The sequence below is a fragment of the Heptranchias perlo genome, chromosome 13, assembly GCF_035084215.1.
Source record: "Heptranchias perlo isolate sHepPer1 chromosome 13, sHepPer1.hap1, whole genome shotgun sequence".
In the NCBI taxonomy this organism is placed as follows: domain Eukaryota; kingdom Metazoa; phylum Chordata; class Chondrichthyes; order Hexanchiformes; family Hexanchidae; genus Heptranchias; species Heptranchias perlo.
Window position 1 is genome coordinate 3,593,041 of NC_090337.1, and position 9,628 is coordinate 3,602,668.

A 9,628-nucleotide genomic window follows, 5' to 3' on the forward strand; every position below is an offset into this window, starting at 1 on the left:
CTGTAAGTAAAAAGACCAATTAAAAAGAATTTTAAATAAAAGCAATTTCGTATCAGTCAAAAGAAAAAACATGAGACGGTGCAAACTGGAGAAATGGAAGGAGAAAATGATACAGAAATGATTCACATACATGGAAAACAGAGAGCGCAGAGACAAAGCTGACACCATGAACAGTGTCTGAGTGTCTTGTTTCATTAGAACAAAGAAGGTTAAGAGGAGAACAGATATGGTGCATGGTACAGTGGTGTAGTGGTTATATTACTGGACTAGTAGTCCATAGGCCTGGACTATAATCCAGGGAGTGTGGGTTTAAATCCCACCGTGAGAATTTGAATTCAATTGAAAAAAGCTGGGATCAATGACTGTGAAGCTGTTGGATTGTTGATAAAAGGGAACCTACTGTCCTTACCTGGTCTGGGCCTGTATCTGACTCCAGTCTCACACCAACGTGATTGACTCTGAAGTTGCCCAGCAAGTCACTCATTTGTAGCAAACTATTACCAGCAGTTCAAGAAGAAGGCCCACCACCACCTTTCAGGGGGCAACTAGGGATGGGCAACAAATGCCAGCCTTGCCAGTGACTCCAACATCCCAAGGATGAATAAAAAAGGATTCAAAATTAGGAGAGGATTTGATAAGATAACTAGGTAGTTGGTAACTAGGTAGTTGGTAACTAGAGGGTATAAATTATTGAAGGAGAGGAACAACAACTTGCATTTATGTAGCGCCTTTAAAGTAGAAAAATATCACAAGGTGCTTCACAGAGGTGCATGAAAATGGATGCAGAGGGAAAGGAGATATTAGGAGGGGTTGATCAAAAACTTGGCCAAAGAGACGAGTTTTGAGGAGGAAAGGCAGAAGGTTCTGCGAAGAGAATTCCATTGTGCGGGGCCTAGGAAGCAGAAGGCACTGCTGCCAATTATGGGGTGAAGTGGGGGGATGTACAAGGGGCCAGAGTCAGAGCAATGGAGAGTTTGGAGGGTTGTAGGCTGGCGGAGGTTACAGAGATAGGGAGGGGCGAGGCCATGGAGGGATTTAAGCACAAGGATGAGAATTTTAAAATTTGAGGCATTGGAGGACTGGGCGTCAATGCAGGTCAGTGAGCACGGGGGTGATGGGTGAACGGGACGTGGTGCGAGTTAGGATACGGGCAGCAGAGTTTCGGATGAGCTGAAGTTTATGGAGGGTGGAAGATGGGAGGCCAGCCAGGAGAGCATTGGAATTGTCAAGTCTGAAGGTAACAAAAGCACGGATGAGAGTTTCAGCAGCAGATGAGCTGAGGCAGGGACGGAGACGGGCGATGTTACGGAGATGGAAGTTGGCGGTCTTGGTAATGGAGAGGATCTGGGGTCAGAAGCTCAGCTCAGGGTCAAACAGGACGTGGACACAGCCTCAGACGGTGGCCACGGAGGGGGATAGAACCATAGAACCATAGAAAAGATACAGCACAGAAGGGGGCCATTTGGCCCATCGTGTCCGCGCTGGCTCGAAGAACAACCAGGTGCCCATTCTAATCCCACCTTCCAGCACCCGGTCCGTAGCCCTGCAGCTTACAGCACTTTAGGTGCAGGTCCAGGTACTTTTTAAAAGAGTTGAGGGTCCCTGCCTCGACCACCAATTCGGGCAGCGAATTCCATACACCCACCACCCTCTGGGTAAAAAAGTTTTTCCTCATGTCCCCTCTAATCCTTCCGCCAATCAGCTTAAATCTATGTCCTCTAGTTCTTGAACTCTCCGCGAGGGGAAACAGGTACTTCCTGTCTGCTTTATCTGGGCCCCTCATAATTTTGTACACCCCAATCAAGTCTCCCTTCAGCCTCCTCTGCTCCAAGGAAAACAACCCCAGCCTGTCCAATCTCTCCTCGTAGCTGCAATTTTCAAGCCCTGGCAACTTTCTTGTAAATCTTCTCTGCACTCTCTCCAGAGCAATTACGTCCTTCCTGTAATGTGGTGACCAGAACTGCGCACAATACTCCAGCTCTGGCCTTACCAGCGTTTTATACAGTTCCATCATTACATCCCTGCTTTTGTATTCTATACCTCGGCTAATAACGGAGAGCATTCCGTATGCCTTCTTCACAACCTTATCTACCTGTACTGCCACCTTCAGGGACCTGTGCACATGCACTCCAAGGTCTCTCACTTCCTCTACCCCTCTCAATATATTCCCGTTTACTGCGTATTCCCTTTTACTGTTTGCCCTCCCAAAGTGCATTACCTCACACTTCTCCGGATTGAACTCCATTTGCCACTTTTCCGCCCACTCCACCAACCCATTGATATCTTCTTGGAGTCTACAGCTACTAACGCTACAGGATGGAGTCGATGGCTAGGGAATGGAGTTTGTGGCAGAGTCTGAAGACAATGGCTTCGGTCTTCCCAATATTCAACTGGAGGAAATCACAGCTCATTAAAGACTGGATGTTGGACGAGCAATCTGACAGCACAGAGGCACAAAGGGAGAGGTTAGAAGAAATTACTTTACACAGAGGGTTGAGAGGACATGGAATTCCCGACCAGGGAAGCAGAATCAGAATAGCTTTTAAAAAGGGAAGAGGATAAAAAGAAATATTAAAAGGCTCTGGGGAAAGGGCAGTGGATCGGAACTGAGGAGATAGGTCTTTCAGAGAGCTGGCACAGGCATGATAGGCTGAATGGCCTCATTCTGCGCTGCAATTCCAACATATCAACACTGAGAAACTCAAAAAAATTAGTCTTCTTGTTTGGCGTTACTAGATTCTGTGACCTAGAAAAGTCTGTGGGTTTACAACATTCAACCCACTTCCTCTTCCTCTAAACCCAATGAGAGGCTAAATTTAACAGACTGTGTAAAATGGTATCTGTTATAACAGCTGTCAACTCAGTCCTATCTGGTTTATATTTGTTACTTGTTGGTTTGTCCTGTTTGGATATTTTGGGCCTGGAGGTTTCAGAAAGGCAAATTAGCCCAATGGTGATGAATTGTAAATCATAAGAACAACTTGCATTTATATAGCGCCTTTAAAGTAATTAAATGTCCCATGGTGCTTCACAGGAGCATAATCAGACAAAGAAATTTGACACTGATCCAAAGAAGGACACATTGAACAGGTGACCAAAAGGTTGGTTACAGAGGTAGGTTTTAAGGAGCATCTTAAAGGAGGAGAGTGAGGTAGAGAAGCAGAGAGGTTTAGGGAGGGAATTCCAGAGTTTGGGGCCTAGGCAGCTGAAGGCACGGCCGCCAATGATGGGGTGAAAGAAATCGGGGTTGAGCAAGAGGCCAGAATTGGAGGAGCGCAGAGGTCTCGGAGGGTTGTAGGACTGGAGGAGGTTACAGAGATAGGGAAGGGAGAGGCCATGGAGGGATTTGAACAAAAGGTTGAGAATTTTTAATGTGAGGCACTGCTGGACCAGGTCAGCGAGCACAGGGGGTGATGGCTGAACGGGACTTGGTGCAGCAGAGTTTTGGATGAGCTCAAGTAGATGGAGGGTGGAGGATGGGAGACTGACCAGGAGATCATTGAAATAGTTATGTCTGAAGGTGACAAAGGCATGGATGAGGGTTTCAGGCTGAGGCAGGGGCGGAGACGGGTGATTTTAAGCAGGTGGAAGTAGTGATGGAACAGATATAGGGTCTGAAGCTCAGCTCAGGACGTCCCAAAATGCTTTACAGCCAGTGAAATACTTTTGAGGTGTAGTCACTGTTGTAATGTAGGAAACGTAGTAGCCAATTTGTGCACAGCAAGATCCCACAAACAGCAATGTGATAAATAACCAGATAATCTGTTTCAGTGATGTTGGTTGAGGGATAAATATTGGCTGGGACACTCAAAGCTTGGCGCACACCTGAGCCATACAGGCTAGGAAGATCTCGGGATTAAAATCTGGCCCACCCCAGGGGAGTGTTGGGGGTGATACAACCCCTTGGGTTCTGGGGGCAGAAGATAAAGAATCAGCCACAGTTCACGCTCCGGATGCCGTTGGGTTTACAGTGACGGAACTGGGAATGGAAGCTTGGCTGGGCCCCACTTATGGTGAATGGCCAATGACCCAATGGCTGGAGGTCACAGCAAATTATTTCCATAATATTGTCTGAATAATTCAAGTTGCCTCGTTGTTTTAGACGCATCTCCCTCCCAATCAGCCCAACGGAGACAGTGTCGAAACATTTCAGAGACAGGTACACAGGACAGTAGGTGTAGAGGGACGCCCCCCCGCCTCGCCCGCTTGTGTTACCCGTCCCTTGCCATCATTCCAATCTCCCCTGTAGCGTGTGTTTTACACTCTGCTCCTGTCTGACTGCTAACTTGGGGGGAATGTACGCTACGGTCCTCTGCTGCATTACGCACAAGCACAGGCAAGATTCGGGTGGGACCAGGTGTTAAACGGGTGGGCCGTGGGCCTCTCAGGCCCACCCATGGCTACACCCAGGTTCTGTTACTCCAACTGGAAAATGTGCAAGTTTAGTATATTGAGGAGGGGAAAGAATCGGGATTCGATCTGGCAGTGTGCCCCCTATGGTTGAATAGCCAGCTAACACTCCCAGTCTAGCTCCAAGTGAGGATTGGGCCAGGTACTAGCAGGTTCCCCTGCTATGGGGAAATAGCAGAGGGAGTGGGACTAATTGGATAGCTCTTTCAAAGAGCTGGCACAGGCACGATGGGCTGAATGGCCTCCTTCTGTGCTGTATCATCCTATGATAAGGTGCTCTGTCCCATGTAGCTGAGGGCCTGTCAAGGAGTCAGAAAAACAGAGGCGAAACATGGCCAAAACAAAAATGGGGATTAGTGACAACAGTGACTAAATGATCACGTTTCACCAGTGAGTCATGTGTCGGGATTTATCTCACCTCGATGTGAAACATTTGCTGTTATAAATAGGCCATCTATAGCTGTCTAATGGTTTCCATTCTGACTTGCTTTTTCTGTGCTTTGTTATCCAGTTTAAAACCTCCCCAGTGACAGGAGTCATTGGACAGACCAAGGGGAAGTTACTGACTAATTGTGTCTTAAATTTTGGATTGTAAAGCCGGGGATTCTAAGATGCGCCTGCTCCACTGTTTATGTTGTGTGACCGGGGTGGGCTGATTGCCGATTGCCCTCAAATCCCAGGTTCTAGATTGAATGCCCATCTTCCCAAATCCCAGGTTCTAGATTGAATGCCCATCTTCCCAAATCCCAGGTTCTAGATTGAATGCCCATCTTCCCAAATCCCAGGTTCTAGATTGAATGCCCATCTTCCCAAATCCCAGGTTCTAGATTGAATGCCCATCTTCCCAAATCCCAGGTTCTAGATTGAATGCCCATCTTCCCAAATCCCAGGTTCTAGATTGAATGCCCATCTTCCCAAATCCCAGGTTCTAGATTGAATGCCCATCTTCCCAAATCCCAGGTTCTAGATTGAATGCCCATCTTCCCAAATCCCAGGTTCTAGATTGAATACCCATCTTCCCAAATCCCAGGTTCTAGATTGAATGCCCATCTTCCCAAATCCCAGGTTCTAGATTGAATGCCCATCTTCCCAAATCCCAGGTTCTAGATTGAATGCCCATCTTCCCAAATCCCAGGTTCTAGATTGAATGCCCATCTCCCCCAGCTCCCGGGCGGACTCCTCGGCGACAGGTGCAGAGACAGCCCCATTCACCCAAACGTGTTGCCCCACAGAATAAAGTCCTACTCTCTATTTCTGAAATTGAATCAGCTTGGAGAAGGTTTCGCAGTTCAGAAGAGCCCCTCCCCCGGGTCTCCTTTTAAATAAACTGGTCCCCAACAGCCGTGGACGGAGTTGTAATGGGAAAAGGTCAGGGGCTGCTTCTGTTGGGGGGGGGGGGGGAGGAGGGGGAGTTGGAAACAGGGGTTGGGGATGGGAGCTGATGACCTGGAGCTTGGAGACTGGGGGCTAGAGGCATGAAGCTGGAGGCTGGAGTCGGGCGCTGAGATCTTACGGTCTGGGGGCTGGGACTAAACTCTTCGTGTCCCCAGAATCTGTTATAAATTCAGGTATCAGTAGTAAAATGTAACAGGAAGCTCTGAAACATGGCAATAGGTGAAACCGAAAGGGACCTGAATCTGAAACTCCTCTCACTGAAACTTTTGAAAAAGAGTCCGGGGGACTCTCCTCTCCTTACCCGGGATCAGGGACTCTCCTCTCCTTACCCGGGATCAGGGACTCTCCTCTCCTCACCCGGGATCAGGGACTCTCCTCTCCTTACCCGGGATCAGGGACTCTCCTCTCCTTACCCGGGATCAGGGACTCTCCTCTCCTTACCCGGGATCAGGGACTCTCCTCTCCTTACCCGGGATCAGGGACTCTGCTCCTTACCCGGGATCAGGGACTCTCCTCTCCTTACCCGGGATCAGGGACTCTGCTCCTTACCCGGGATCAGGGACTCTCCTCTCCTTACCCGGGATCAGGGACTCTCCTCTCCTTACCCGGGATCAGGGACTCTGCTCCTTACCCGGGATCAGGGACTCTCCTCTCCTTACCCGGGATCAGGGACTCTCCTCTCCTTACCCGGGATCAGGGACTCTCCTCTCCTTACCCAGGATCAGGGACTCTCCTCTCCTTACCCAGGATCAGGGACTCTCCTCTCCTTACCCGGGATCAGGGACTCTGCTCCTTACCCGGGATCAGGGACTCTGCTCCTTACCCGGGATCAGGGACTCTCCTCTCCTTACCCAGGATCAGGGACTCTCCTCTCCTTACCCGGGATCAGGGACTCTCCTCTCCTTACCCGGGATCAGGGACTCTCCCCTCCTTACCCGGGATCAGGGACTCTGCTCCTTACCCGGGGATCAGGGACTCTCCCCTCCTTACCCGGGATCAGGGACTCTCCTCTCCTTACCCAGGATCAGGGACTCTCCTCTCCTTACCCAGGATCAGGGACTCTCCTCTCCTTACCCGGGATCAGGGACTCTCCTCTCCTTACCCGGGATCAGGGACTCTCCTCTCCTTACCCGGGATCAGGGACTCTCCTCTCCTTACCCGGGATCAGGGACTCTCCTCTCCTTACCCGGGATCAGGGACTCTCCTCTCCTTACCCGGGATCAGGGACTCTCCTCTCCTTACCCGGGATCAGGGACTCTGCTCCTTACTGCAATCAGACGGCTCTCACTCCGGACTGTGTTGTCTTGTCTCTGTCGGTTTCTGACGGGTGAACCTCCCACCCCGGGGACACAGACCCCGCCTCTCGCCTGATGCGAGCATTTAACATTTAAACCCAGGCAGCAGAATTTAAAAGGGCAATGCAAGAGGCGACGTGGACTCCACTTCGAGCGATGACTGCCCAAGACAGACACCGTCAGCATGGAGAGAGCGTGTCTGAAATACAAGCAGAAATGCAGAGCAGTTCAGTCAGCATCGGTGCACTGGAACAGGAGGAGGCCAGATGTAGTCACAAACTCAGCTCCTCTTGTGCGGCATTGAAGGGGTGTGCTCACCTCGCAGTAATATTTTGTTGGACCTCAGCGTAAGGGACCTGCGGGTGTGCTTCTTAAAGCAGGTGTAATGCTACGCTGAAGTTATATTTAACGTCAGGGCAAAGAGCTGTGGAATTAGATCCCAACAGCAACACTAATTGCACCCTGATTATATCATCATCGTCCTATACATACACTCTCTCCTTTCAAAGAGGAACTGCAGTGTTTTTTTATTCATTCTCAGGATGTGGGCGTCGCTAGCGAGGCCGGCATTTATTGCCCATCCCTCGTTGCCCTTGAGAAGGTGGTGGTGAGCCGCCTTCTTGAACCGCTGCAGTCCGTGTGGGGAAGGTGCTCCCACAGGTAGGGAGTTCCAGGATTTTGACCCAGCGGCGATATATTTCCAAGTCGGGATGGTGTGTGACTCGGAGGGGAACCTGGAGGCGATGGTGTCCCCATGCACCTGCTGCCCTTGTCCTCCTAGGTGGTGGAGGTCGCGGGTTTGGGAGGTGCTGCCGAAGAAGCCTTGGCGAGTTGCTGCAGTGGATGGTACACACTGCAGCCACAGTGGCGGGCAGGGGTGTTTAAGGTGGGGGATGGGTTGCCGATCAAGTGGACTGGTGAAAGGAGTGTCAGTGGGAGAGGTTATGCTGGTAGTGATTCAGTTAGTTTTAGCATATTTATGGAAAAGGACAAAAATAGAACAGGAATTAAAGTTCTCAATTGGGGAAAGGCAAATTTTACTAAGCTGAGAAGTAATTTAACAAAAGTGGACTGGAAACAGCTACTTGAAGGTAAATCAATGTCAGAGCAGTTGGAGGCGTTCAAGGGGGAGATAGTGAGGGTTCAGAGAAAATATGTTCCCACAAAGAAAAAGGGTGGTATTCCCAAATCTAGAGCCCCCTGGATGTCAAGGAGCATACAGGGTAGGATAAGACAAAAATGGGAAGCTCATGTCAGATACCTAGAGCTCAATACTGCAGAAAGCCTAGAGGAGTATAGAAAGTGCAGGGGTGAAATTAAAAAGGAAATTAGGAAAGCAAAGAGAGGGCATGAAAAAATACTGGCAAGCAAAATACATAAAGAGCAAGAGGATAACTAAGGAAAGAGTAGGGCCTATTAGAGACCTAAAAGGTAACCTATGTGTGGAGGTGGAAGATGTGGGTCTGGTTCCTAATGAATATTTTGCGTCTGCCTTCGCAAAATAGATAATGAAAGTAGTTAATTCACCAGGTCCGGATGAAATGTATCCCAGGCTGCTAAGAGAAGCAAGGGAGGAAATAGCAGAGGCTCTGACCATCATTTTCCAATCCTTCCTGGATACAGGGGTGGTGCCAGAGGATTGGAGGACTGCCATCGTTGTACCGTTGTTTAAAAAGAGAGAAAGGGATAGACCAGGTAATTATAGGCCAGTCAGTCTAACCTTGGTGGTGGGCAAATCATTGGAAGCAATTTTGAGGGACAGCATAAACCGTCATTTAGAAAGGCATGGGTTAATCAAGGACAGTCAGCATTGATTTGTTCAGGGAAGGTTGTGTCTGATTAACTTGATTGAATTTTTTGAGGCAGTAACAAGGAGGGTCGATGAGTGTGCCGCATTTGATGTAGTCTACATGGATTTCAGCAAGGCTTTTGACAAAATCCCAAATGGCAGACCGGTCAAAAAAGTACAAGCCCATGGGATCCAAGGGAAAGTGGCTAGTTGGATCCAAAATTGGCTCAGTGGCAGGAAGCAAAGGGTAATGGTTGATGGGTGTTTTTGTGACTGGAAGGCTGTTTCCAGTGGGGTTCTACAGGGCTCAGTACAAGGTCCCTTGCTTTTTGTGGTATATATTAATGATTTTGACTTGAATGTGGGGGGCTTCATCAAGAAGTTTTCAGATGATACAAAAATTGGCTGTGTGGTTGGTAGTGAGGAGGAAAGCTGTAGACTGCAGGAAGATATCAATGGACTTGTCAGGTGGGCAGAAAAGTGGCAAATGGAATTCAATCCAGAGAGGTGTGAAGTAATGCATTTGGGGAGGGCAAACAAGACAAGGGAGTACACAATAAATGGGAGGATACTGAGAGGTGTAGAGGAACAAAGGGACCTTGGAGTGCATGTCCACAGATCCCTGAAGGTAGCAGGACAGGTAGAATCATAGAAAGTTACAGCACTTAAGGAGGCCATTTGGCCCATCGTGTCAATGCCAGCCGATAAAGAGCTATCCAGCATAATCCCACTTTCCAGC

At 49.1% G+C, this 9,628-nt stretch overlaps 1 protein-coding gene across 6 annotated transcripts in view; it reads right to left on the reverse strand.

The window, feature by feature from the left end:
* Positions 1–7,133, reverse strand: part of LOC137331223 (uncharacterized) — a 126,106-nt gene extending 118,973 nt beyond the window's left edge. For 2 of the 6 annotated variants that reach the window (XM_067994862.1, XM_067994857.1), the window contains exon 1: positions 7,048–7,133. The gene's annotated coding sequence lies outside the window, so the exon portion shown is untranslated. Of the gene's footprint in view, positions 1–409; positions 610–2,218; positions 2,658–6,106; positions 6,164–6,274; positions 6,317–7,047 lie in introns of those variants that run through there. The other 4 variants (XM_067994858.1, XM_067994859.1, XM_067994860.1 and 1 more) reach the window with 4 other exon arrangements.
* Positions 7,134–9,628: the final 2,495 nt, after the last annotated feature.